Here is a 26,388-nt window from a genome sequence, read left to right on the forward strand (position 1 = left end):
TGTTCATGTTAAAGGATATATGTATCTGTCTGTCTACTATGATTCAGGGTATAAAGAATATCGTATCCATTGTTTTTCAACCTCAGCAACTTTAAGATGTGTGAACTTCAACTTCCAGAATTCCCCAGCCAGCCATGCTAGGGAAGACAGCATAGTTAGCTAAAGCTAGAATCCTATCAAATTTCTTTGACCAAAAATGGTATAAAAGAGAATTTTATGAAAAGAAGAAAAGAGTTATTAGGAAATTTGGGAACTTGAATAAGTTTTGTATATGAATTATTTATGTTAGAAAATGTTTCAAAAGGAAATGGTTGCAGGTTTTTTATTGGATTTTTCTAAATAAATTTGTAAATACTGCCCTTCTATTGAAGACAAAAAAATAGTCTGGATTTATACTGATTTCTTTTTATTATTATTATTGAAAAGTTTTACAGAAAAAATTTTCCCCCCCAATATTCCGCCCACCCTTTTTCCCTCCCCCCCCACCACCCCCACCACCCCTTCCCCCCATCCCACCCTCCCCCCCAGACTTCCCAGAGCAAAATACAGGGTATTTCAGTTAACAATCATAAGCTAAATTAACCTATCTATCCTTAAACTACCAAATCCCCCCCTGAAACCTTAACTCCACTATAGATAACATAATACTTCTGAAATTTAACATTCATTCATAAGCTATTTGATATTTTCTTGTCTGATACTTATTTTGAATATAATCAATCCATCTTCTCCATTCTGATATGTATCTTTCTTGTGTATAGTCCTTCAAATACGCTGAAATTTTCGCCATTTCCGCTAGGTTCGCTACTTTCAATGTCCATTCTTCAATAGTAGGGAAAAAGTCCTTCTTCCAATATTGCGCTACCAACAGCCTAGCTGCTGTATACTGATTTCTATATACATGATGCTTAATACTGAACAGAAGGCAGAGAGAAGGAGGAGGGAGGGAGAGAGGGAGAGGGAGAAATCTCCTTGTAAAAGAAGATGCCAATCTAAAAGTTGTTCTCATCTAGCAGCTCTATAACCATGAGCACTTTGATTACATTTTGGTGTAGCTGTTAGCTGCATCTTATATCACCCTTTTCCTTACAGCATTTACTAAAACTAATAAGCAGAGATGTAGGATTTGATCTAAGGCTAGAATCATCCCAGAATTCTTTCCAGGGCCAGGTGATATCACAGGCTGTGCTGGGTCATGGGCAGCATTGCCTGATGGCACCAACTTCTACTCATGCAAAGATTTGTATTTTTTTTAGAATAAGGAAAGGTGCTGCTGGTTCCCTCTATGCTTTGACCTATAGGCCAATGCCTATTCAGCCTTAGTGTAAAACTAAAGTCACGGGAGTAGAACCAAACCATGTATAAATTTCATCCAATATTCAACATATTGAGGAAAAATGTTGAAATTGGAAAGTGAAATTTGAAATTTTAGCTCTTGGAAGTACTTTAACTAAGCCTCTCTTTTCTCAGTGATGAAGTATTTGGTGCTGAACAGCAATCCAAGTTTGGGAATGCCTTCAAATAGGAGCTTTCTAGAAACTAGTTTAATATGCCTCATACTTTTTCTCTCTGGAGAAGAGACTGTCAGGCAGGCAAAGTGCTGAGGATATGTTACTTCAAGGTGCCAAATGTGAGATGGAAAGTAGTTCTTTGCTGAGGGAATGGAGAGAATGGAGCTTTATTATTAATCCAGTGGGCTAGATGAGGTGATCTTAAAAAATTGCTGTCTTCTGGGTGAACCTGTCTTCTGGGTGAACCAGTTTCAGATCTGCTTCAGAGGTCCTTCTGTGTGTTTCACCAGCATTAGAGGGGATAGTTGGACAGACATAAGACAAAGCCTTCTCTGCAGCTGCCTTTCAATTGAGGAATTCACTTCCCAAAAGGTTTGGACTTTCCAACCAATTTAGTTTTAAATAAAGTGGTAAAAATGCAGGCAGGTCAATGGTATTAAATTAAGGATAATTTTCTTTCTGCTTATTTTTAAAATGATGGGGGGGGATTTCTTAATTTTACTTGTGTGTTTTATTTTGTTTTGAAGTTTTACATTTTAAGCAATGTCAGGAGCTCTTTCTAATCCAAAAGGATGAAGAAACGAAGGGAATCATGTGGTGCCTGGCTTTAGAGAATGTATAACCCATGGATGTCCTTCAGTGTGATTCAGTAATACTCCAAGTTTCATAAAGTTGCAGTAAGTTATTAATATGAATAACTGAACATCAGTGGAACCCACAGAAAATATAATGCAGTACAAAACCATGGTCGTTTTCCAAAGAAGTTCCTCGTTTATCACAAAATCAATACATAAAAATCATGAACAGAAATTTGAACACTAGGTCACACCCTTGGCTGTTCCACTTCATCCCCAGATACATAAAACATGTTTCTTCTATTAAAAGAAAAAAAAAACAATCTGGCCCAATCTTCCTATTTTTAGATAACTTAGGAAATTTGAGGGATTTAAAAAAATAAGCAAATACTCCAGGCCGCCCTTGGTGGTCAGCCTTTGCTCTTCTAAGGTCAGTTGTTTGAACTGACAACAGCATAAAATGGTGAATAAAGCTGTTCTTACAAACTTAAAGGAATCAAATAAATACAATCAACTATGAATTTAATTAACAATAGTGTGAAAGCATTACCAATTCCATTCATCTATTCTATACTAACTTCCAGGATGCTATATTGTAATGATTCTGGGCAACTGCTCTAGAATGGCTTTTCAGTGTCGTTATCAAGATTTGATCAGTGAATAAGGAGAAACTTCCTAACGACTAGGACAATTAACCAGTGGAATAGCTTGTGGGTGCTTCATCACTGGAGGTTTTTAAGAAGAGACTGGACAGTCACTTGTCTGAAATGGTATAGGATCTCCTGCTTGAGCAGGGGGCTGGATGAGAAGACCTCCAAGGTCCCTTCCAGCTGTATTCTGATTCTGATTCTGATTCTGAATAGAAGAAAGAAGCCTGCAGTATATGGAGGAAACCAGAAAGTCCAAGAACATCAGAATTATCTTTCTCTATTTTAACTGTTCCTTGCACTTTTGACCACATTTTTTGCAACAATCCTTTTGTCTCCATGCGCGTTATACAATATCTTTTTTTTTCTCATGTTTTGTAGCAATCATTCTTTGTGTGCATTTTTCTTCATCCAGATCTCTTTTATTTCATTCCATTAACCATCCTTTCTAGAAGAATGGATGATCTCTCTTTTATGGAAGGCCTGTCTAATACTTAAATGGTTGCAAAGGCCACTTTAAATATTACCTAGAAAAACAAAACAAAGGAAACTAGATTGATAGAGAGCATATTAGGATACTGAAAGCAGTGTCCAGGAGCAACCTTGCTATTTTGGCTGTTGGTGAATACATACTTTATGATTAGTGACATTTATCCACAATAGTTTTCAGAAATTCCTCAAAACAATACAATGATGTGGGAAATGAATTGGAAGAAGTAGAGAGCATTATTAGTGATAACACTTCAGATTCAGAAGATGAGAGTAAGCAATGTTCATGTGGCAAAATATGTATTCCATATCCTGCTTTTCCACTTTCTCACTTTTTTCTCTAAAAATTAATATTTTCTCTATTTGTCATCAGATAACAAAATCCAGAAAATACATCTTTCTTCGTTTCACTACGATGCTGATATTGCTTCTATTTTCAACATTACTACTGTAATGCTCTCTACATGGGGCTCCCCTTGAGGAGCAGCCGGAGGCTCCAGCTGGTCCAGAATGCAGCCGCACGGGTGGTTACGGGAGCGACGTGGCGCTCCCATGTGACTGTCCTCCTGCGCGAGCTGCACTGGCTCCCGGTGGTCTTCCAGGTGCGCTTCAAGGTTTTGGTTACTACCTTTAGAGCGCTCCGTGGCTTAGGACCAGGGTACCTACGAGACCGCCTTCTGCCACCAGTAGCCTCTCACCGATCGGTACGCTCCCACAGAGAGAGTTTTCTCAGGGTGCCATCGGTCAAACAATGTTGACTGGCGGCCCCCAGGGGGAGAGCCTTCTCTGGGGGGGCACCTGCCATCTGGAATGAGCTCCCCCTGGAGATATGGAGGATCCTGGATTTGCGCACTTTCCGCCGTGCCCTCAAAACATTCTTATTCCAGCAGGCTGGTCTGGTCTAACCTCCCTTTTAATTGCTTTTAAATTTGTTTTATAAATTGGGGTGTTTTAAATTTGGTTTGGGCCAAAGTATTTAATGTATTTTTAAATGGTTTTTTATCGTTTGTACTATGTGTATTTTATCTTTTGGCTATTCACCGCCCTGAGTCCTTCGGGAGTAGGGCGGTATATAAATTTAATTAATAATAAATTTATTTAATTAATTAATTAACCTATGTTGCTTTTTCTAAAAGACAAAAATTGTAATTTTATGAAAAATGAGCATATAAGAAAAGCATATGAAAAGAATTTTTAAAATGTTAAATTCAACCAGAACTTTATCTGAAGTAGTTTATTTTATACAAATACTTTTATTTTAAATAGTTTTATAAATTCAAATCATTTACTTTTATAAAGAGTGCTAAATCTAAGTGTTGCGTTTGTTCCAGTTTTCCCTACAGTTCTGATTTTGGGGTAAAAATACTTGTCTTCTTTGCCTCATGTTTTTCAGAACTTTCCCATCTATTTCTGATGGACTCCTTCTCTGTACGCTGACAGAGTAAGCATTCATGAACTGTCCTTTCTGGAGTTTATTTATAGATAGATTTACTTGATAGCATAGTCACAAAATAATCACTCAGATATTTATTTCTCAGAGAAAAGAGAAATCAAGATTAAAACACTGCCAAAAGGACACATGGTACATAATACCAGAATCTTCTTTGTCATAGAAACTGGACCATTTTCCTGTTATCAGAATGAGAACCAGATGTTAAGCTTCATGGAACTAGTTAGGATACTGAGATTTTTTTTTAAAAAAGTACCTCATGTGCTTTTCTTTTTTTAATTAAAGAAATCATATTGGAAAAAGTTCCATTCAGACAATCTTAAAAACATCTTCATAGCTCTATTATTAGTCCAGCTGCACCCTTCATTGTATATTACTAGAAATCCATTTCCAAAAGTAGTTCTACATATAAAAGATAAACTTTATCATTTTGGGAGGGGGGGGTTGAAATACCTGTGGAAATGGACCAAATACAAGCTTTTCATTTAAAAAAATTAGACGTATTGAGACACAATCTCATCTATTGCCAAGAAAGCTCTTATCCTTAATCCCAGATGTGGGAGAGCTAGCTACAGATAGTAAAGGAAGCCACTTTGTACATGCTCATTGTAAACTCTCAGTAAATCTGTAGAGCTGATTGTGATATTGTTTGAAATATTCTTTACTTCACTAATATTTTACATCCTCCAGGGCAAAATGCCATAGGAAATGACAATGGAGTTAATCTGTCATGATAAATGCCTAACTACTATGTCTCCCTGATCACCCGGACCTTCAAGGGTTAACTAACCACATATCCCATAATCCTTATAACCACTCCTTACCTCTTAGCCCCTCCTCCTGGGTACAAAAGGTCCAACCACATGGTCCACAGAAGATTCCAGATGTATACCTGAAAGAGAAAGGTACAAGGTCAGTGACCTCCAGTACCAATAGATCAATAATAAAACTACAGAAAAGAATTGGAGTCTGTCTCTGAGTTATTGGGCTAGATCCAGCTTATAACAAGATGGTAGCAGAGGTCGGTTGCCCATAACTCCAGACAATGACTGAACCCAACACCTACCCTGAAGAAGCAAACAGAGCACAGACCAGAACTCTTACCAAGAAGATGGCTGAGAAGCTTGCAACCAAAGCCACAGCCATGGAGGAGACAGAAGCTGGAAGCGAGCAGGACTCCAGCCTGGACTCACAATCAGATGAAGAGGGGCCATCCAAGGAGATCACCGCCCCGGAAGAAGAAACAGCACAGAAAATGAATAAATTCAAACTCTCCATCCTGAAACTGATGGAGGCAAGCAGCGACAAAGAAAACCTCATCGCGGATATTCAAAGCCTCTTCGAGCAACAAGAAACAGCGATTGAGGCCCCAAAGACCACCGAGAAAGAAAAGCCAGCAAAAAAGGGTAAGCCACCCCAACCTGATGATCCTGAGCCGGCAGAACCCATTTCCGCGCCCCCTTCCTGGCGGCCATCTTGGGACGAGCACCAGCCAATGGGAAGCCAGGATTTGAATCCCTTGGCACGAAAATGCCCGAACCCCGAAACTAGCCAAAGGGGACCCTAGACCCACAAAGAGGGTGGATTTCCAGGATAGGGCCAGGGATACCTCAGAATGTTATTCTTGTGGATCAAGGAACCACTTAAAGAAGGATTGCCCCAGGAACCATAGGGATAGGGGACAGCACGACAGTAGAGGGGGAAGGTCACCTGAACGCAGGCACCCAAAGGAAAGAGGGCGAGGGTGGTCACCCAACCCCAGGAAACACCACGAGCGCAGAGACCACTCCAGGGACAGTAACTCTGGCTCCATGTATGGGATCAGGCACGATGACCCAAATGACAAACATAGGGCAGAGAGAAACACATGGCTCCTGGACTCAGGGGCCACAAGCCACACTACTTATAACCCAGAGCTGCTAGACTCACTCACCGAAATAGACTCAGAAATAAAGGTGGCAAACCAAAGCAAGGTCAAAGTAGTGGGGAAAGGAAACGTACACATCACACAGGTAGGGGACCTAAAAGGAGTACTGTACGTACCAGAAATTCCCCACAACGTGCTAGCCATCACAAAGCTGACACGAGACACAAATATAGAAATAAAATTTAAAGATGGAAAGGCACACTTGATCAAGCAAGGGAAAGAGATAGGAAAGGTAACCATACACGAGGGGCTTCCCTACTTCACACCCAATGCAAGGGAGGAAGAAGGCATTGATGTCAGCACAAACCACAAGGTAGATAAGTATCCAGAAACAGAGGGGGTGCAGCAGGAGGCAGGATGTAGCCATGAGAAGACAAACAAGTCTGTATGTATCGGCAAGCCATTGCATGATAACTGCGCCCACCTCCTCCACAGGAGACTGGGACACATAAGCTTCCCCATTGTAAAGAAAATGACGGAATGTACCGAAGGTCTCAAAGTAAAGAACTGCAAAAACTACTTAGAGTGTTCAGTTTGTAAGCGTTCTAAGATCAAGGTTAAGGCCATCCCCAGGGGATCCAAACGAACCACGGAATACCCCTTCCAATTGGTGCATATGGACTGGTAGGGCCAATGAAACCCTCTGTAGGACATAGGAAGCGATTCTTCCTCACGATTGTGGATGACTACACCAGATACGGGTATGTCTACTCCCTCAGACACAAAAACGAAGTGTTCCAAAGGTTTAAGGAATTCCACAGAAGAATAGATATGCAACATAACATGAGAATAAGGCAGATAATGACTGATAGGGGCTCAGAATTCATGGCCAAAGAATTCACAAGGTGGCTGAGGGAGCAGGGCATAGCGCATTACACCTCTTCACCTTTCTCCCCCTTTCAAAATGGAGTCTCAGAGAGAAAAAATGGGGTGTTGCAAACCATGATGAGATGCGCCCTGGAGGATGCTGGGATGGGGCAGCATTTCTGGTCAGAGGCATTACACTATGCTAATTACACCCTGAATAGACTGTGGTCAAGCTCTATCAATAAGACACCATACGAGATGCTATACAACAGAAAGCCCAACATTGCACACTTACACATATTCGGCGCCCCAGCTGATGTCCACATTCCCAGACAGCTAAGAAGAAAAGGGGAGAAATTATCAAAAAGATTGAGGTTCGTGGGTTACGAACCGGGCACAAAGGGCTACAGATTTGTCGACAACAATAACCGTTTTGTGGTTTCCAGATCAGCCAGTTTCCACGAAAATGCAAACTGGTCGAGGGTACACTCCAATGACATCCCAGCCAATAGGGTCACGTTCGAGCATGGCCAAGGGGAAAGGGAGGTCAGAGAGGTCACAGGGCACAAAGCCAACCATCGCAAGGCAAGCGTCAAAGGTTGGAAAGAAGGGCACCCTTCACTGAAAATAGATGACCTGACGGACAAAGAGGCAGACATCATGCAGGAAACCGAGCCAACCCCCAGCAGGCCAATCAGAGAAACCAGAAACAAGCTACCAAAGAAGTTAGAGGACTACGTTATGACCATCCACAACACCCATTTCACGCCCAGCTCATATGAAGACATCCTCGGGCTCCCCCGGGAAGAGAAAGAAAAATGGATGCTTGCCATGGAGAAGGAGATGGAAAGCCTAAGGAACCTCCAGGTATACTCACCTGCCCAAGTTCCAGAGGACAAAAAACCAATAGGAACCAAATGGGTGTTCAGGGTTAAGACATTAGAGGACAACAAGGTCCTATACAAGGCAAGACTAGTCATGCAGGGTTTCGCCCAAAGATACCCCGAAGACTATACGGACACCTACTCGCCAACCGTCAGGGCGGAGAGCGTCAAAAGCGCCCTGGTGGTGGCCACCATCCTGGGCTTGGAGATCTTCCAATTCGACGTACAAACAGCGTACTTGCACGCCGAGCTGGATAAAGAAATATACGTCAAAGCGCCGCCTGGGTACAACAAAGGCGAGAACCAAACCTGGCTGCTGAATAAAAGCCTGTACGGGCTCAAGCAGTCGGGCAAAAGGTGGTATGACTGCTTGGCCAAGGCCCTCAGATCCATGGGCTTCGAGGCCACCTCAGCTGACAAATGCTTTTTTACGAGGAGAGAAAACAACACATTCGAAGGTGTGCTCGTTTACGTGGACGACATCTTGTACATCAGCAAACACAAGAACAGGTGTGACAAGTTCGCCACTGACCTGGGTAGCCACTTCTCCTTAAAGTCACTTGGAAAGATTGACAGATACCTAGGGGTCCAAGTGATAAAAACCAACAAGGGCTTCCGCCTCTCCCAGAGAGAAAAGATCATCGAGCTGCTGTCCAAATGCAACATGTCCGAAGCAAAACCCAGCGAGACCCCCATGCAACCCGAGTTCCTGAAGACCATGTATGAGGAATCTGAACCTTTCACAGACAACAAACTGTATAGATCAACGATAGGGTCACTGCTGTACATATCCAACTGGACCAGGCCCGACATCGCCTTAGCCGTCAACCTGCTGTCCAGGCATGTAAGCAAACCCACGGTAACACACTGGAACACCATCAAAAGACTACTTAGATACTTAAAATTCAGTGCGGATGCCCTACTCTGCCTAGAACCAGAAACATCCGAGGAACCAAAGCTAATCTGCTATGCTGACGCTGACTGGGCTGGGGACGTAGAGTGCAGAAAAAGCACCTCAGGCTACGTGCTACTACTCAACAATTGCCCCATCCACTGGTACACTGGAAAGCAAAAACTGGTGGCCACATCAACTACGGAAGCAGAATTTGTTTGCCTATCAAAGGCCGCAAACAATCTAGTATGGTTTGATGACCTGCTCTGCGACATCTGGGCTGAACCCTCATATCCAATAGTTATCACGAAGACAACAAGGCAGCGATAGAGATCTCTAGGGCCGATGCCATAGGTCAGCGTTCTAGGCACATTGACATTAAATACAAACACGTCAGGCAGTTTTCAGAGATAGGTTTCATTAGGGCAGTGCACTGTGACACAGAGGAGCAAACAGCAGATATTCTCACTAAACCCCTACCACATAAACAACATGCTTACCTCATGTCAAAAATGCGTGTTTGCTTGTAATTCATGCCTGTACCAGTGTATTCTCTGTATGTATGCAAACACCGCCTCAGGTACCCAGTTAGGCATTTAGAGGGGGTTTTGTCATGATAAATGCCTAACTACTATGTCTCCCTGATCACCCGGACCTTCAAGGGTTAACTAACCACATATCCCATAATCCTTATAACCACTCCTTACCTCTTAGCCCCTCCTCCTGGGTACAAAAGGTCCAACCACATGGTCCACAGAAGATTCCAGATGTATACCTGAAAGAGAAAGGTACAAGGTCAGTGACCTCCAGTACCAATAGATCAATAATAAAACTACAGAAAAGAATTGGAGTCTGTCTCTGAGTTATTGGGCTAGATCCAGTTTATAACATAATCCCCAATGAGCTTCAAGCTGAAATTACCTACATGAGTCTTACTTTGATGTTGAGACAAGTCAGGTTCAATTTCTTTAAGATTTTGTGGGAGTAAACCACAGGTCAGGGCTACAAAAAGACTCTTCCATATTACATCATTGGCTTATTTAGTATAAAAAAGGATGGCTGTCAAAACTTTGGTTTAAGTTTTTGAAGACTAGGGCAAGTTGGTGTTAGCGAAGTATCTATAGGAGAAGGACTGGCAGAGCTGGTTGGGGGGATGAAGTTAAAAGAGGGATCAGCCTAGAATCCCTACGTAGCCACAAGCAAATTAAGTCCAACCTCCCTTGAATTCCGTTGATCCTTATCTAACTATGTTAGTTGAGAATATTCCTGGGTATGAACATGAGTAGCAATAAATCAATATAATTGAACACTGGTGTGTGGACCTGATCTTTTGTGACTGACAGTGTCACCAAACCTGATTTCCTCCAAGCATTTTGGACTTTGACTCCCTGCTATTAACAAATTGCTTGACATTAAGCAAATTAGTGGATTGAAGAGAGTTATCATATAACATATCTGGAAATCTGCATGTCGCCTCACCCCTGGTATATAATATAGATATATTAGCCTAGAGAGCAGCCCATGGCTCAAGGTCCCTGATTTGATTTTTGGCATTGCTTTGAAAGGATCAGGTATCAAGTGATGAGCAAGAGATTTCTGGCTGAAGCTCTGTTGATATTAACAATGCTAAGAGTGTGACTTGTGATAAGGCAGTTTCCTGTCTACTGTTTTATAATCCATACATCATTCATTGTTAAAATACATTTATTATCTGCAAGAAAAAGCAATAATTCTAGAGTGGATCATAATAATGGATCAGAGTACACTTTTTATTTTCAGATATGTTCTAGGATGCCCATAAGTATTATAGAACAATCATGCCATTTCTCCAGAAGTGGTTTTAAAAGAAATTTAAGTAGGACTTGCAACAAAGCATTGCATTATATAATATACTTGTTCTGTATTCCACACCTTATCTTCTTTCTTAATTTCCCAAATTCCTCAACAGGCAGTTGGTATTCTCATTACTGAGTAAACTCAGTCCTAATTTGACTATTTTTCATACACCTTGCATTTGTTTATTTTTTTCTAATGATGTTGTAATTTCTTTTTCTTTTTCTCCCCCCCCCCTTTCTTTTTCTTTTTCTTTTCTTTTTTTCAAACCTTGAAGCTCCCCAACCCTGTGGACCAGCTTTTCCAAATCTGGTATCTTCCATTAATGCTGAATCTGAAGTTTAATACAATAGCAACATTCAAAGTCAGACATCAGAAATAGAAGGGTTTATATAAAATTGGCCTATGGCCCAACTGGATCAGCTCTGTGTACTCAAGAATCTCATTTAAAATTTCTTCTCATTCTGCTACTTTAAAAAATATTAATTTGATGATACAAATGAGAAATGGAACACCTGACTTATTTTGTATTAAACAAATGCTCTGCCATTAACCCATATTTGTTCCATAAAAACAAATTCCTGAGAAATCTCAACATGTTTATCTCATGAGTTGACTAACTAAGTGTTGTGCAATTATTTACACTGCATTCATGCTTTGTGATTTCAGCAAAGGTTCCTTCTCAATATTGAATTAGAACCAAACTCAGTCATGCTTAAAACAAACTGATGAAGCTCATTGAAACTGGAATCGGTTAGTCATGAGTGATTTCAGTTCCATTCATCTCACTGCTTCTCCTTTAAATATAAAAATCTGTATAGAAGTTAATATATTGTAATCCTCTCTCTTTTCATTGATTCTAACCATTTGAACTCATCTTACCCTCCATTACACATTATATCTAATGTAAAAGAGTTGCAAATGAAACTTCCTTTTGTGAGTTACCTAATCTTTATGAAACCTTTTGTTCTCTTCCCCTCCCCTCCCCCCTCCCAATTCTTAGAGACTGCCTGGACAAATCCCTAGAGTTTGCTTGGCAAAGTTTTTTGGAAGTGGATTGCCATTGCCTTCTTCCTAGGGCTGAGTAACTGGTAATATATATGTATATATTACATGTGCATATATATCATATATATGATGCTGGCCCAGTATCATCTAGCTGGCTTTGTATCTAAGGTGGAACTAGAACTCACAGTCTCCCAGTTTCTATGCCTTAAAAACCACACCAACCTGGCTCTCTTTATTCATTTATGAGTTATGTTACCAGAGAAATAAACTACGTTGGAACTCTGCTCACCATAAGCAAATCCTTAAAGAATTTTAGAAAAAAATTACAAATCATTATGACTTAGACAGGCAGGCAGTGAACCAGATACCTGTATACAAATAGTAACATTCTGAATACCAAATTAAATACTTTAGCCATTTTTTTAAATTTTAAATTCACCATTCACACTGACTGCTATTAACTAACAGGTGTTTACTGATTCTGTAGGTTTCTTTAGAAATATTCCCTGTGGTCACTAGGAGTGAAAAATATCTTGATGATATGCAGCAATCAAATCAAAAGGAGTATCTTGAGTCAAACTCTCCTGGAAATATCTCCACAAAATTCCATAATTCATGGTATTCATTGGATATTTCTTAGAAAGGAATGTGTCAATACAATAAATTCAAACTACCATAAAATAAAATTAGCTAACTGCAACAGTAAATTGGACACTAAGCATTCTTTTTCCTCCTTTTTCCTCTCAAATCCAGCCATTCTCCTCTCTAACCAAGAGCTGAGGTGGTGCAGTGGTTAGAGTGCAGTACTACAGGCTACTTCAGCTGACTGCTAGCTGCAGTTTGGCAGTTCAAATCTCACCAGGCTCAAGGTTGACTCAGCCTTCCATCCTTCCGAGGTGGGTAAAATGAGGACCCAGATTGTTGGGGGCAATATGCTGACTCTGTAAACTGATTAGAGAGGGCTGTAAAAACTCTATGAAGCGGTATATAAGTCTAAGTGCTATTGCTATTGCTAACAACTTATTCTATTTTTAAAACCAGATCATGCTGCTTGATGATGCCTTTCCAATGATCTCCTACATGTGAGAACAACTGTTTTTTTCTCAGAAAGACTAAGACTAGATGTGGGAGCAGGGTGGAGTAAGGAATGTAAAGTCTGAAGGGATATAGAGCAAATTGTTTTACAAGACACAATCCAAGAAAGGAATGTTCCCAATAAAGTAAGAAAGTTAAGGACTGGATTTGCAATTAAAAGGTTCAGATTGGCATCTTGGTTCACTTTTAGCATTTTGAATAAGTTCTGAAACAAAAAATGGAATTCAACTTCAAAGTTAACTGAAGCTACATAGTAAATAGGATATACTTGTCTATTATTTAATTATGATCTTGTTAGAGTATGCAGTGATGTTATACATAGAACTGTGAAGAAGTAGGAAAGAGAACATGTTGTAGCAATAGCAATAGCACCTAGAATTATATACCATTTCACAGTACTTCACAGCCCTCTCTAAGTGGTTTACAGAGTCTACATATTGCCCCCAACAATCTGAATCCTCATTTTACGAATCTTGGAAGGATGGAGGGCTGAGTCAACCTGGAGCCCTTCAGAATCGAACTCCCAGAGTGAGCAATGAGTTGGCCTCGCAATGTTGCATTGTAACCACTGCACCACCATGGCTCTTAAATTAAACACAAATGGTAGAATTTTCCTACTGTTTCCTTAGATCTTCAGTACCATGGGAACAAACTATGCTTGATAACACAGCATAGGGTATTTATCTTGGGATAGTTGGTCATTTTGTTGGGGGAGTTTTGTGTGTTTTTCCTCTTATAATTTATAAAATATTAAATTCCGTAGAGTTTTAAAACCATCTTTTCTTAATCATGGACCTAATTGACTGGATTTCTATTTATCTTGTGTTTAAATAAAATGAGTGTGTATGTGAGTGTGAGAAAAAACAAACAAACAAACATTGCTCTCCTCTACTGGTTTGAGTCCTGCTTCTCAAGGAAGAGATCTTAGATTGTCTATGGCAATTTCTTGTTTGTAACATTTTATTATTATTTTTTTCTGTTCACATATTTTGTGTAAAAAAATTTTTTTGTTTGTTTGATAAATCCCTTTTGCAGTACCTTTTTCACTATGTTGTAGAATATTTTGTCTCAAGCTGCAATATTAGCTGAGGAATGTTGTCATCTTTGTTGTAATAACATGTACTGTATAATGTATATATAAGTCAGCGCTGCTAAAGGACATCAGGCCAAGGCCATTCTTAGGGTGCAAGCAGGGGGGGAACATACTAGGGGTGAAATCCAGCAGGTTCTGACAGGTTCTGGAGAACCGGTAGCAGAAATTTTGAGTAGTTCAGAGAACCGTAGCGGAAATTTTGAGCAGTTCAGAGAACCGGTAGCAGAAATTTTGAGTAGTTCAGAGAACCAGCAAATGCCACCTCTGGCTGGACCCAGTGTGGGGTGGGAATGGAGATTTTGTAATATACTTCCCCTGCCACACCCACCAAGCCACACCCACCAAACCATACCACGGCCACCAAGCCATGCCCACAGAACCGGTAGTAAAAAAAATTGGATTTCACCACTGGGACATACCCTTCTCTCCCTGTTGCTCTCCTGTGTATAAAGAAATGCTGTCCCCAGCCCAGAGATAAGTCCCTCAGCAGTTTTGTTTTTAGGTGAGAGGTCTTATGTTCATGGAATATCCTTATCTTTCTGGAGCTACAGTACAAAGCCATACTATAAAAGACTTTATCTATTCTTTTTTTAATGAATATATGTATTCCAAAAACTAATTCTTCAGAAAATATGGTCTCAGGTTATAAGCAGCCAAGAGGCTTGGCAAATGCCCAAATGACTGGACAATAGGGGACTATCCATTCTTTAGGGGAATTCATTCTGCAATGAATTCATTTCTGTGCAGATCAGTTCAACAGTTCATTTCTCAAGATGATCCCACATGGTCACTTATTCTTAGTTTATGCTCTATAATCCACAGAAAGCCACAGGGGAAAAATGTGCTTAGTAAATAATCTTACAAAAATCTGGTACATTTTCACAAAGGATTGCACCACATAGGCAGCTGCAAATTCCAACAATAATAAAATTCAGAAAGTGAGTGGGTAGGACCATTATGGTGGCCAAGCTACTGTCTAAAATGAATGCATAAAACTTCCCAGTTTCATTTTGGAAAGAAAACAGCTGCAACTAACTGGAATGTACCCAGGATCTGGAATATATTCAAAAGCAGACTGGGATTCTGTCTTAATTTCTTAGAGAAAATCCATCTTCTGAAAGCACTATCTGCAGTAACTGTACCTTTCAGGATATGATTAGCAGTGGGGACTTGATTTTCAACAGGAACCTGGCATAGTGTACCAATCTAAATTCAGTGCATACTGTGGGTTGGCCCCTAAAACTAGCCTGTTTAAGAAATATTTTGCTTAAGGGGTATCTGTGTAATGTGGGATTTGTTTGTGACATCAATTTTCCTATGGTTCTGTTACTATATGAAAAAGTCCTTTTAACAGATATCAGAGCTCTTAAATAGAGATCTGCTTTTGAATGTGAACTAAGGATATGATGAATTAAAACATGGGAATATGATGTATACCCTAAAATAATATAAGGATGCTTCCTATATCAATGCACAGGTTTGAATGGTGAATGTCCAGTAGAGATCTGTATGATAGATCATCAAGAACAATCCCTGGCATTTGCTGCAAAATAAGAAAACTAGAAACTAGATACTAACCAGTCATCAAACACTCCTTAAACGATGCTGAGTGCAATACTTCTTCCTCCAATTGAGTTTTCCTCCCCTTCCCTCATCCTGAAGTATCTACCACTTTTCTGTGTTTATGATGGATCCATATTCTGGTTTCACCTCCTGTTCCAAAACATTCAATCAATCCAAAATTTCCCCATCCTGATGCCCTTCAAATATTTTCTATAACCCATTAACATTGATCATGCTTAATCAAGCTCATGTTATCCAAAGCATTTTCACAGCACCAGGTTGGATAAGACTCACAGGACTTGAAAGCTATTGTCGAGAAAAGAAATAGTTTTAGTTACATACTCGTCGAAGTGCCTTGAGTAAACATTAGCCTTTCTATGTGCTTCATGAGTACCTCTTATTTCTAGCTGTGCAGTGTATTCTGGGGAGCAGACAGAGTAACTATTCATATCCACTTGCCTACTTGTCCCATTAGCCTCAGCACATATACTAATTTAAGTGGTTTTTGTGGCTTAGTCAGACATCCAGTGATTGCATATTTTGGTCATTGTTTTCCATGCGTTCAATTTACTTAGGGTACATTTCATGGCATTAGTCATCTGCTCTGATTCCATATTCCTACAAGAGTCTTATATAACAAAATAAATGAAACAATTGTAAAACTTGTTTTATTTTGAAGCACAGTTTGCCTGGGTTTTCCTAACTACAAAATTTTGTAGGGTTTTGACATCCTTTTTAATGGTATTCATTCTTTTGGGGGATAATTAAAATGGAATGGAGAATCAGTTCACTAAGCCAAGCCAGTGGGACTTCTTATGAGATCTACATTTAATAAAGAAAAATTGGGAAGGGAAAATGTTTTTTTTTTCCTTTTATAATATCATGTGTCATAATTTGAATAAAGTACACATTGCAAATTAAAGTGTATATGTTTGATATTTCTCTTTAGCATGAAGGAAAGAAACTTTTTTGTACAGGAATACAGTAGAATACTATTATTGTATTAAAAAAATAGACAATTCTTTAAATCCCAACCCAGGAAACATTGAAATGCCAACAAGTCAGAAAATATTAGCAAGTGGGATTGACATCTTTAGTTTCTTTTTGCAGCTTAAACTTTCTCTTAATTTGCTTCTCCATCTAAAATTTTGTGTGAAATGACAAGATAGGAAAAATCTCAGTTTTAGAAATTGCTACTTCCATCCTTGACAAGAAGGTGGCGCCATTATACTGAGATTGAGAATTATCCACCCCCATCAATTTCAAAAGCAGGACTGCTTTTGAAAGAAAAACTGATAACACAGAGCAGGCTCCTTGCAACAAATAAATTATATCACTGCAAATTTGTCTACTTATTAACACAACTACATTATAAAGTATAAACCATTAGCAGAGGAGTAAAAGCAAATATGTTTCTCTAAGCCATTTCTTTTTTCCACTTAGGAAGTCACTGAAAGTAGATCAGGGCTGAATTGGGATGCACTTCTGAAAGACCAGTTGGGTGCTGGGCTCAGCAAGAGGAAGAACAGAATTTCTCAACTTTCAGGGGAAGGGTAATGTCCTAGAATTTTTCACATGGTGATGTTTAAGAAAAGGCAAATACTTTACCAAAAAAAAAAAAAAATCCAACTGCTTACACTTGTGACACTACTTCAGACTGCTTTTAAGATGTCTTAATGGAAATAGGCCCACTTTATTTCTTTCTTGGAAGCAGGCCATGATGGACACTGGTATAGTGCTCTTGGCAAAGATATGGTAACTGAAAAGGCTCATGTGTATTGAACATGCTTTTCATATGCAACATAGAACCCTTCAAAAGTGCAAAGGAGCCGTTTTAGCCTAATGAGCTTCCAAAGAGGACAAGCACAGTGTTTTCTAAACTTACCATTCAGATCCCAATAGTCAGACAGTTTACTCTGGTAACCTTGTGCTAATAGCAACTTCTTCCTAATGTTTACTTAGACTCAAACTTTCTGGTCATTTGAACCCATTTGTTTATTTTCTAGTCTCTGGGCCATAAGGCTGAATCAACCTTGAATCAGTCAGGATTTAATTCCTGGCTGTGGGCATAGTCAGCCTGCAATATGCATTCTAACCACTGAACCATCTTGGCCATGTAACACCTCTCCTGCGCGAGCTGCACTGGTTCCCGGTGGTCTTCCGTGTACACTTCAAGGTTTTGGTTACCACCTTTAAAGCGCTCCATGGCTTAGGACCTGGTTATTTACGGGACCGCCTACTACCACAAATAGCCTCCCACCGGCCGGTACGCTCTCATAGAAAGGGGCTCCTCCAGGTGTCATCAGCCAAGCAGTGTCGACTGGCGGTCCCCAGGGGGAGGACCTTCTCTGTGGGGGCACCCACTATCTGGAACGAGCTCCCCCCGGAGATACGGAGGATCCCGGATCTGTGCACCTTCCGCCGTGCTCTTAAGACCCTCTTATTCCAGCAAGCCGGCCTGGCCTAATTTTTCTCCCCTTTCTTTTAAATTTTAAATTTTAAATTGAAATTTTAATTTGTTTTAAATTTATGGGGATTTTAATTGTTGTGGGCCAATATTATTTAATTTGGTTTTAAATTGTTTTTAACTTTTGTATTTCTGTATTTTATCTTGTGCCTGTTCACTGCCCTGAGTCCTTCGGGAGTAGGGCGGTATACAAATTTAATAAAACTAAAAACTAAAACTAAAACTTGGCCAGAGGTGGGTTTCAGCAGGTTCTGACCAGCTCTGGACAACCGGGAGCGGAAATTTTGAGTAATTCAGAGAACCGGTAGTAAAAATTCTGACTGGCCCCTCCCCCATCTCTTCTCTGCCTCCCAAATCCCAGCTGATCAGGAGGAAGTGGGGATTTTGCAGTAACCTTCCCTTGGATTGGTGATGGAATGGGGATTTTGCAGTATCCTTCCCCTGCCATGCCCACCAAGCCACACCCACCAAGCCATGCCACGCCCACCAAGCCACACCCACAGAACCGGTAGTAAAAAAATTTGAAACCCACCACTGACTACAGTTCAGAAATATGGCTATTCTATCATTTCTCCATCATCTAAAGCAAGGGTGAGGAAACTATGGTCCTTATATTACTTGTGGACTTCAACTCCCAGAATTCCCAAACCAGCATGGGAGTTGAAATCCACAAGTCATAAAAGGGCCATAGTTCCCCACCTCTGATCTAAAGCTATCCTCCATTGGACAGTTTCCCAGTCTGTTGAAATTCAACTTTAAATTCTGCAAAATAAATTCTCTTTTAGGAATAGACAAAGGAATGATATAGGCGCCCAAATGAAGGTTTGGAAATTAAAAAAAGTTTTCAGGTAATGAAGGGAGGACAACTTAGAATACTTACATGGATGCAAATTAAAATTAAAATCAAAACAGAGTACACTCACAAGTGCAAAAGACTTGACTACTGGAGACTCATATATGCAGATACTGTGGTTACAAAAGGGTTTATTATTTTCATACCAGTCACCCAAAAACCAAATTCAGTGATCCAAGCTTGTTGCAATTAAAATTCCCAATAGCTTCATATAGTTTCTTAATTATGACCAGAAAAAAAACCATATTCCTCAGGGAGCAAAAACAATATGAGAGCACTTCTAATGTTTCTTAAATCGTATTTAAAGTGATGTGTTTGGCAGAATCTTGTTCCATATTTAGTAGAGTCCACTTTCTAAAATGTTGACATTTCTTTAACTTAGTTCAGTTTCATAACTATATTTCTGTAAGCTTTGGATATTTTCAGAATATATATCCTGGTATCAATTTGTACCTTCAATTTGTGCATCTTTAGAACCTGGAATAATCTTGCTATCCTCCTTGTATAACATATATTATCTGCAAAGAACTGGCAGGCCACTAGATGGCAGCAAGAAAATATAGAAAACTAACTCTTTGCTGCCATTCAGTGGTTGTCTGAAATTTTGAAGACCTAAATCATTTCAGGGGGAAATGACTTTCCCCTGTATTGGAAAAGTTCTACAAAACTTAAAGGCCAAAGTGTCCAAGAAGTTAGACACTTCATTAAATCCATAATGAAGATGCAAAATGATATATGCATCATTTTGCAATATTTTTAATGAGTCATGGATATCAACTACAATTGACATCATTGTAGCTTCAATCACATGCTTATGTTTGTGACTCTGAAGCTAACCAGTTGAATTTAGTCTTTCAGAATTAGCTGTTCTTGAAACAACTTCTCACGTGTGGCCAGGTCTACCTCCAATAGGAATTTGTGCCATTAGTCAATCCTGGGCAATGTCAGATGCAGAAAGGACAGGTAGTTTATGGCCAGGAGGCCATGTAAGGTACTAAAGGTTGACACTTTAATAAGAATTGAATTAATTATAAGTAGAGACTTTCTTAGCAAATAACCTGCAGCTGAGCCTTAGAAAAAATATTTCAAAGAACTCAATTTTAAAATCTTCCAAGTGCAAATAGCTTAATGTTGGAATAATATGTGTCTACTTGCCTTATTGGAATGACAGCATTTAGCTCGCCTTGGAAAAAACACTGATAAAGGTTAAATCTGATTAATTCTTGGATGGAAATCCCCTCAAAAGCCCAGGGCTATAAAAAAGAAAAGAAAAAGAAATGATGGAGTTTAGTTTGATTGTAATAAGGGTTTACCTGAGTATACATGATTAATTATATCTTGCTGATGTCCAGAGGTGGTATTCAGCAGGTTCTGACCAGTTCTGGAGATTTTGAGTAGTTCGGAGAACAGGTAAATACCACCTCTGGCTGGCCCTGCCCCATTGTATACTCTGCCTCCCGAGTCTCAGTTGATCGGGAGGAAATGGGGATTTTGCAGTAACCTTCCCCTGAAGTAGGGAGGGAAAAGAGATTTTACAGTATCTTTCCCCTGGAGTGGGGAGGGAATGGAGAATTTACAGTATCCTTCCCCTGCTACGCCCACCAAGCCACGCCTACCAATCCATGTCATGCCCACCAAGCCACGCCCACAGAACCGGTTGTAAAAAAAATTGAATCCCACCACTGCTGATGTCCTGCTGCATGTCTTGGAATCTGTTTTGCGTTTTGTCTTATTCCACACTTCCAAGAAATATTTAAGTGTACTTTATGTTTTCATCAATAAGTTAGTCAGTTATTGATATTTTAATTGTTTACGTCATACGGGATCAAAATTTCCTAAAGCACTATGTATCAAATAGTTCAAATAAACAAGTGTCCGGGCATCAGCTGTGAATCAATGTTTCATACAACAGTGATGGCAAGATCATATTGCCACCTCAATAGGATCAAGTTTGTCTTCTCTGATGTATATTTACTGTTGTCTAAATGCTTCACAGACAAATTAAACATTTGACCCTTCTATTGAGTTATCTAAAAGAGGATGAGAGAAGACTCACAGGGATTATTCCTCCTGGTCTCCTGTTAAGGGCCACTGGGCTTGCATCTTTTGTCTCTCGTATTCATGGTGAGTTTCACACATCATAAAAGTTGGGAATAGGAAATGAAAAGACTGAATGTTCTTCTGTTGCTGGTCAAATGGCTATTTATAGGTCTCTATAAACTCAGGCCCAGATTCTGAAGTTAGCAAGGCAGCTTTAAATATCAAAGTTGTCTTTGAATGTGGGGATTTGTTTCACAAAGGCATGGGTTTAATAATCAATGTGAAATGCTATCCTATTCAGAGTATTGCTCCACCCCTCCTCCCCCAGCCTAATCCCACTTACTTTCTCTTTAATTAACAGATGGAGGAGGGGTGGGGGAAAGAAAAGTGAAAAGCTGAGCTCAGACCTGCTCTCCTTCCTGACAGTATTTGCTTCTGCTGGTATGCTGGCAGTGCAGAGGGCAGGCAATTCTTGTCGTAAGTTGTAAATACAAGAGCACACCAGGCTTTCCACTAATTGCTAAAGCCCAAAAGAGGTTTCCAGACATTTATTTAACCCTAATTGCATCTGTAAATACTATTCATAATGTGTGAAACTTACAGGCAACTTTTGTGACAAAGGGGCCATTTTAAAAAGAATACTTTTCAGAAGAATGTCACGACTGTTACAGTTATAAAACTTTTGAAGTGGGATGGGGACATTGTGAAGCCCTTAACCATTCAAGTTGAGCTGCAGTGCAAATTTTCTTATTCCAGCCCTGTTCCAGATTGCTTGCATATATCAAAACTTTGGATATAAGTTTCAATGCTCTTACAAAGAGGAATGCTTAAGGATGCCCCCAGTTTCTTCATGATTTCTGCTGTCTAATGAAATATTCTGGACAGGCCATTTATCTTCCCACCCCACACCCCTTTTCACTGTCTTCACTCTCCATTTTTTAACCATTTTGTTAAAATATTTGTATGCTTCTGGAAACCATTCTGCAGTGTCCGCTGAACAAATCTAGTTTTTCTGTAATCGTGTTGTACATACCATCTAGCTTGATCCCTACAAGAGATGAAGATGTAAATGCAGAAGCATTATTTTTGACTTTGAATCAGGGTAATATAGCTATGCAAAAGAAAAAAAAACCCACCTGATCTATAATATTCAAAATAGGATTGGTTGAGAATTGTAACTGTCCTGTTCAGTTTTCACAAGACTCTGAGGATTGAAGTACCGGATTTTTCGGAGAATAAGACGCATCTTTTCCCCCCAAAAAAGAGGGTGAAAATCTGGGGTGTGTCTTATAGTCCGAATGAAGTGCCACCCAGCTTCTCAAACGGAGGTTTCAGAGGCTGAAAAAAGCATCAGAAATGAAGCTTCAGAAAAGAACCCCCCAAACAGAGCTTCAGAAAAGAAGCCCCCAAACAAAGCTTCAGAGGCTTTTTTTCTGAAGCTCTGTTTCAGAGGCTTTCAGAGGCAGAAAAAAAAGCAAGGCACAGAGCTCACAACCAAGGAACCTGTTGCTAAAATTCACTTCTGGAGACAGCTGTTTGGGGGTATTCCGGGAGGCCGATCCCCTGCCAATCGGCTTTTTTCTTATTTTCCTCCCCAAAAACAAAGGTGTATCTTATACTCCGGTGCGTCTTTTACTCCAAAAAAATACGGTAAATACATTCATTGTGAGTTACATACAACTGGAAACTTGTAGATCATCAAACAGTTTCAAGGAAATAAAAATATTTTTTGTGCAGGGTAGAAGAGTTACATTGAATGAGGACGATTTGTTGTTTCATTTTAAAAAACAAAACAAAACAACCATACTGTTTCAACTACTTCTCCCTTATTTCTTTGATTATCATTAAGAAAAACAATTGAGAGAGAAGGTTACAGGTGGAATTGAGCAGGTGTATATAAGAAGGATCACCAGAATTCTTCCCCAAGTGACATTTCTTCACTGGGAATTATATCATCCCTGATTTATTTTTCCATTCTTAAATGTTGACTGGAGGTCTTTTCAGCCAATTTTGCCACCAAATTGTGGCTCTGAGCAGAACAGGGTTCCAAACATAGCTATTATCTGGCACAAGACTTTGTATCCCGGTATGTGAAGAGAATAGAAAAACCACCACTGAGATTCAAGCTCTAGGAAATTAATGTGAAAGTGGTGGACAATCCATTTTGATTTTATAGTACAGTATAACTTTAAGGAATCATGCAATAAAGAAAATAATACCCTGCATGTCTGAAGCATGTAATAATGTGATGCAAGTTTATAGTTAGGCTTTGCATTGTGGTGGATGACTAAGCTTTATAAAAAGCATGTTGACTTTTGGTGGTATGTGAAATAGATGGTTGACAAGCTTGGACTAGCATATCAGGCCATAGGGCAATCGCTACCATATCAGATGTCCCTCTTGAGTTGCTGGAACTTCAAGTCAATCTCAGTATCTTTCGTATATTTACACATTTACCTCTGTTATGTGGTAAAACAGCAGCTGCAGTAAACTATATCTATCTTATCCACACTTAGAGATTCAGAATAGCTTAACCAAAGGAAATGTATTCACTTCTCCAGAAGAATCCTGGGAATGTTTGCATAGGTAGGTGCTGAAATTGCCTGATTGTTAATCTTCAGCTGTACTATCCCGAGTACTAAGAGCCTTTGTTGGCAAGTTTGCCAGTTTGTAAAGGTAATGCAAATAAAAGTAGTGCTTGAGCAGCAAAATCAATTTACGTTTTTGTTAAAGGTTTCAATACGCTGTATATCTGCTGCTCATTCAATCTATACCAATTCACACATTATGCTAAGCCACAGTTTACTGAATAAATTACATTTGGCTATACTCATGCAAAATATTAAGCTATAAACCAGGGGTGTCAAATGGGTGGATGGTGGGCGGTATGCGTCACACATAGGCCACGCCCACCCCAGTTCCACAAATGGGAAAAACATTGTGAAACATCACGTGACAGCAATGTGACGCCACGAGTTTGACACCCGTGCTATAAACCATGCTTCACAAACCATTATATCTAGGTTCATGAAACCCCCCTAAGCTAAAACAAAGGGAGATAGAATGTGCAAATCCAGCCATAAGATGACAGAGGATCTTTTGGATTTGGCAATATTAATATTTAAACTTCAAGAAACAAGTGAATCGTCAAAATAGTTAGTGAATGTTGTTGAATCTATTTGAAGGAATATACAAGCAGTTATAGATATCCCTTGCTTAATAGTTTTAACTGGGGCCAGAATTTCCATCACTAAATGATGCAGTAATTAGGTAATAATCCTGTCATGCCACACTGGCATCTGCTTCAGTTTCTTTGACCTACCTATCTGCCCCCATCACCCTTAATTCCATCTGCACCCTTGCCACCTGCACTCTGATGCCCATGCCAGCCTCTGTTGACCTTCATTATCATCTTTTTTCCACTACTTACAAGGTATCCAGCCTGCCCTGTGTGAAGCAGTCACTGACTGTGGGAGAATTTCCAGCCTGCAGGGTTTTTTTCCCCTCAAAACCTCATAAGGCCTTCCCAAAGCCTTGTGAGAAGGCTATCCATGGCCTTCTCACATAAATGTCGTTAGACCACCAAAGGGCAAAATTTTGATTGTCTGACCATGGGGATGCTGCAGTGCCCATAGTTTTCAGGACCATATGCAAGTATGACTTGTTCTGTGCTATTGTAACTTTGAGCAGTCACTAAATGAAGAGTTAAGAGTGGACTATCTGTACTGAACAGTCAATTTCTTTTTCCTCTCTTATAGCATTCCCATCTTCTCTGTTATCTATTTTTGTGTCTCTTTGTTCTGTATATTAATCTATCTCGCTGGTTAGGATCTTGAAAAATTCATCCAAGTGGCTTATAAACACAGATAATTATAACTCAGGTTAAGAAGAGATAGCTATAGATCACTATAGCTGTAGAGGAAAGTCATCACAGTCCTTGATTTCTCCGATTAAAATAGACTGTTTTGCCATAGTAAATTCCATAGAGTAACATTCCATATAGAATTCCATATAGAAACAGCAATGAATGGAGTCTGCTTGTCCTTCACTAAGAAAAACTGAATACATTTGTGTATTTAGGAAGAAATTCCATAATATTCAGATTTTCTCCATCTCTCTACACCAGAGGTGTCAAACTTGCAGCCTGCGGGCCAGATGCATCATGTGCTTGCCACGCCCACATCTTTTAACAAAGGAGGAAAATCAGTGGTGGGTTTCTACCAGTTCATCCCGATTCGGGCGAACCAGTAGTGGCGGAGGCAGGAGGCTCCACCCACTCACCTGGATGTCATCACGGATGCTCTGCGCATGCACAGAAGCGCACACGCTCATGCGTATGCTCCCAGTTCCAAACCGGTAGCGAAGGTAAGTGAACTCAGTACTGGGGAAAATGTCATGATACATCATGTGATGACAATGTGACGCGCGAGTTTGACACCCCTGCTCTACACCCACCCACACTGACCCACATATACTGTATTCCAGCCATATTTCCCTGATCCAAAGGTACATATAATCAAACATTGATGCAGAGGTATGTTGAAGCCTAATTGTTCATAAAATGAATTTCTTAGAAAATGTTACCAAGCATCATACAGTTAGAAGAGATCATTATAGCCTGCTCCCTGAGAATTCAGGTTAAAACATCCCTGACAGATGTCTGTAGGACTTCTCCCATATCCAGTGAAGGGAAAACCATAGCTGTAAAGCACTATGAAGTAGCATATAAATCTAAGTGCTATTGCTATTCTCTGGGTAATTAATCCCACCATTTAATGGCTCTTTTAAGATACTTTGTCCCCTTTTAAATTGGAATCTGCATTCCTGAGGTTCAAATCTATGAATCCTTGTCTTGCACTCTGCAACAAGAGAGAATGTGTCTATTGTACTGATTTTAAAAAATGTAATTATTTGTATATAAAGATCCTACATTAGATCTATATTGTAGAAAGATACGTTCAATCACAACAGTTCTGGATATTTAAAGGTCATTTAAAAACCCTACATGTGTAAATTGCTAGAATAAAATAAAACACACATATTCTTTGGTCTTGCATAGAATGGAATTAGAGTAATCCAAATATTGTTGCTTCCAGATTGATTATTACTCAAACAGCACATGCTTAATGATGCTGTAACATTTCTGGAGAACATGAAGAGGACAAAGGCAAATCAGAATATGTGTGTAATTGTAGGACTGAGTAAGGACTGAGAATTGAGTAAGAACAGCAACATTACTGTGACTAAAAGCCTA

General features: G+C 39.7%; 2 long non-coding RNA genes across 2 annotated transcripts in view; one reads left to right on the forward strand and one right to left on the reverse strand.

Annotated features, from left to right (window-relative positions):
• LOC148116918 (uncharacterized) overlaps nt 1-26,388 on the forward strand; it is a 67,567-nt gene that overhangs the window by 38,034 nt on the left and 3,145 nt on the right. Inside the window, exon 2 of the long non-coding RNA XR_015731546.1 lies at nt 25,261-25,499. This is a non-coding gene — a long non-coding RNA (uncharacterized LOC148116918). The remainder of the gene's footprint in view (nt 1-25,260; nt 25,500-26,388) is intronic.
• LOC148116919 (uncharacterized) lies at nt 1,247-9,957 on the reverse strand. The gene is made up of 3 exons (XR_015731547.1): nt 9,890-9,957; nt 5,497-5,564; nt 1,247-3,260 (listed from the first exon to the last, which is right to left on the reverse strand). It is a non-coding gene; the product is annotated as an uncharacterized LOC148116919 (long non-coding RNA).

This window comes from Pantherophis guttatus, chromosome 1 (genome assembly GCF_059756535.1).
Source record: "Pantherophis guttatus breed Tessera chromosome 1, ASM5975653v1, whole genome shotgun sequence".
Classification (NCBI taxonomy): domain Eukaryota; kingdom Metazoa; phylum Chordata; class Lepidosauria; order Squamata; family Colubridae; genus Pantherophis; species Pantherophis guttatus.